This window comes from Mus caroli, unplaced genomic scaffold (genome assembly GCF_978045245.1).
Source record: "Mus caroli unplaced genomic scaffold, Mus_caroli_1 scaffold_7, whole genome shotgun sequence".
NCBI classification, from domain to species: domain Eukaryota; kingdom Metazoa; phylum Chordata; class Mammalia; order Rodentia; family Muridae; genus Mus; species Mus caroli.
The window spans coordinates 66,461,886-66,465,744 of record NW_028227262.1 but is presented as its reverse complement, the minus strand read 5'-3'; the positions used below and the strand labels follow the sequence as shown (position 1 = coordinate 66,465,744).

The window sequence follows — 3,859 nt, the reverse complement described above, 5'->3', positions numbered from 1 at the left end:
CAGGTTCTTTGAAAGAGCAGCCAGTTCTCTTAACTGCTGAGCCATCTATCTCTCCAGAGACTTGAGCCCTCCTGGATTTGATATTGGCAGGGGTTCCTGGATCCAACCCCCATGATACTGAAGGTGGCTATACTAGTTAGCACTCCTGTCATTTTACTGAGACGTCTTGGAGAGCTAGGATCAGTCAGCATAACACACCTGGTAAGAGAACAGCTGAGACTTGACCACAAGTCTGTCTGACATGGAGCAAGAAGACTTTTGTTGCAGTAATTCTCTCCATCCCAAATATGCCCCGGCAATGAAAACAAGACTCAGTTAATATGAATACATGATGTGCATGGAGATTGGGCAGATCTACCAATACACTACCATCTTTCACATCTATCCCTTAGATCCCAAGCCATGTGCTTCTGCTCTGCGTCCTCTCCCTCTTTCATTTTCTCCTTCTTCTCTCCCCCACCTTCCACTCCACCTTCCCTTTTATCTGTCCAATCATCAGCTCTCCTTTGTTTTACAAATTAAGGTGGGAAAGAGTTTACAGGAAATCACCTGAGTGCTGACTCATTCCTTGTTCGGAAACCCCTCACTGGAAGATTGGAATAACATCAAATATAATTAGCCCCAGGGCTATCCACAACAGACTTTAACCTCTGTCCTTGCCTCTGGGAACCACAGAGCAGCTGAAGAAGTGGCAGCCACCTCAGAGGAGACCCTCAATGTGGAGAAACATGAACCATGGTGAACACAGCAGCCCTCCTACACTAACCATTGGTTTCTTCTCTTTCTTTTCCTCCTAGGTGGTGGGAGCTCCTTTCTGGGGGTGTTCTCCCAGTGCCTGGCAGTCCATGCCCTGACTCAAGTCCAGAGAGTTCTGTGTCCCAATGCCTGGCACCAGGCTAGGAAGGCTATCCAGTGTCAGAGATCAGCAAAGCCCTCCATGTGACCACCCCATGGACCAGCACTTGTCTTCCCAGCATGCCGCAGCCACGTTTCCAGCAAGCGGTTTCAATGGCGGTCAGCCAAGGCAAGGCCAGGCTTTCAGTTGGCCAGTCACAGATGCCTCATCACAGAACAGCTGCTCCCTGCATGTGTCTGGCCCCAAAGGCCAAGTGTTTCCATTTAGTTCCTGCAGTCCTAATGCCTCCTCATTCCTCTACCCATGTCCCCAGATGTCCCTTCCCAGAAAGCCAACCTGAACCAGAGCCATTAGCTCTGGGCTTGATTTCTTCCTTTTTGTTTTTTAATAACTGTATATTAATAACCTCAATTCCTCGATCAAAAGGCACAGACTAACAAAAAAGATTAACAACAGCAACAAAAACAAAAAACACAGTCCCTACCCAGTTAGATTCCTCAGCTGGTAAAAAAAAACCCTTTGCCATGTATGTGTATTTGACCACTGCCGCCCAGGGGCTGTGCTTGGGTCCCTGGTCCTGCTGCAGCTAGGGGAGGTATTAATGTCTGTGGCCTGTGTTACCACTGTGTCTGGTCTGTGCTGCCCCCTGAAGCCATATTGATGTCACTGGCCTGTGCTGCTGTGGAGGGCTATGATGCTGTCTGTGGTTCTTGCTGTGGCAGAGGGCTCAACTGTTGTCCAAGATCTGTACTGCCACCTGAGACCAATATGGAAGTCGCACGTGGTCCGTGTGGAAGTCCATGACTGATCGGTACTCTGGCTGAAATACGGTGTGTGAGATGCCTTAGTTCTCCATGTATTCACACTCTCAGCCCAGGCCTGGACAAACTGTCATTGACTTTGTCCTCATATAAATATTTCACAATGATGTCCAGGGCACCGTTGCTGATGTAAGTGTTGTGCTGGTGCTTAGGGACTTCATTGTTTCAAAGCCACCAACTTCCCCTATCTGAAAACACAGCCTTTTCTTCTCCTGTAGATTGTCTACCTGGAGGAGATGAGAAATGATGTCAAGGATAACAGTGACAACCTCCATGTTTGGGGCAGTGAGCAGACTCAGCATTGGCTCCAAGATTCCTGAGTGGGCAAGCAGAGTCAACTGGCACTGAGAGGCCCCTGTTGCCATGTTAGCCACGGTGCACACAATCTCTTTCTGGACTTTTAACTCTGCATTCCTTAGTAGGTCTACCAAGAAAGGCAGCAAGTTACACAAAGTCAACTGCTGGATGTGGTACCTGGGCCCAGCAGCCATGTTGCTCATGGTCCTGGCAGCCAGCGTCTGGATGAAGGATTTTGGGTGCTTCAGGACCTGGCCCAACACCTTCTTCATGCCAGCATCGATGGCCATTTGGGTCTGCTCATCTGCTCCAGCCACAAGGATGCCTATAGTGTGGAGACAAGACACTGAGTTCTGAGCCGGTCCTAAGTTCTACAAGCCCGGGCAGGATGTCGGTGGTCACCACATGATGGATGTACTCTTTGCCACCCTCAGTCAGGTAGGCCAGGGCCCAGCAGGTATCTGAGAGGATCTCATTATCACCATGCAGCGGGAACTGACAGAGGGTAGGTAGCTTCTGCCTCAGTGTCTCCTCATAAGGATTTGGATCTTAGTTTTGGCATAAGTTGGCCAAAGTCCATGGATGTTCCAAAGAAATGGGACTGGTATGTTTTTTGAAATAAGGTTGATCAGGTGCGGGATGGCAGTATTAGAAATGACATTGTCTCTGAATTCTGCACAGTCACCAGCGATATTCCCAAGGGCCCACACTGCCTGCTCAGACACGGTCAGGTGAGGGGAACAGAGGAGTTCAATCAGGGGCTGAGTGGTACCCCTTTCACAACAGCTTGGGTCTGCTCTGCAGTTTCTGAGGTGGTTTAGGGAGTGCCCATGCTGCCTCGAACTGCAGGTTGTGAAAAGGTGTCGCCTTCAGGGCATCTACCAGCTTGGGGATGAGCCTGGCCTCAATAATCAAATTTCGAGGAGGGTTATTTTCCTGAGATAGCATTTCCCTGGCAGCCTGGGTGGCCTGGAAACGCAGCATCATATCCAAACTATTCACCCCTTGGATGATGTCGTCCAGAGTGAAGTTGGCCTTTTTGACTAGTGCTTAAGAAACCATGTCACTGAAGAATAGATCGATGTTTCTTCTCTTTAACACCTGCTTATCTTTCCTGGTCTTCCAGAGTTGTAGGCTGGAAGCAATTCTCTGTTGCTGCTGCAAAGACATTTCTTTGCCTCCATACTTAAATTTCTTCAGCTTCTCTTCGGGAGCCTCTGAGGTAGCCATATTGACTGGAGGAAAGACACCACCTCATAAAGTTTTCTTCTGGCCTCTGTCTTCTTTGACTCCTAGGCCTTCTCAGAGTAGTCCCCCTTTTCAAGCCGTGGCGGAGGGTCCTCAGAGCGCTGCTGGGCTTGATTTCTACGTACTCATCAGCCCCAGTCATTTTGGCAGCACTGGGCAGGCGGCCCCAGAATATCTAATGCCTTCCATGCTTAGGGCTATTTTAAAGGTGTCCTCCTTTTCTTTCTGTTGCTTTGACAAAATACTCGGTCCAAAACGCAGAGGAGGAAAGGGTCTATTTCTTACAACGTCACACTCCATCAGTAAGGAAAGTCAGGGTAGGGACTGTAGCCAGGAACCTCGAAGCAAGAACCGCAGTAGAACACTGATGCTGGTTCACTCTCTGGCTAACTCACAGGCACGTGCTTAACTAGCCTTTCCCTTTGTTAAAGCCTACAGACATTGGGTGCCAATTTATTTATTTATTTTATTATTTATTTATCTGTCTGTCTGTTTATAATATACATGGGATCCCCTGGGATGAGAATTACAGATGGTTGTAAGATGTCTGTCTGACTGTCTGTTTATACATGGGATCCCCTGGGAGGAGAATTACAGATGGTTGTAAGATGTCTGTCTGTCTGTCTGTCTGTCTGTC

The 3,859-nt window shown here is 48.6% G+C and overlaps 1 pseudogene; it reads right to left on the bottom strand.

Annotated features, from left to right (window-relative positions):
- Window positions 1-1,716: 1,716 nt before the first annotated feature.
- Window positions 1,717-3,204, bottom strand: LOC110295540 (importin subunit alpha-8 pseudogene; annotated as a pseudogene).
- Between the last annotated feature and the right edge of the window lie 655 nt (window positions 3,205-3,859).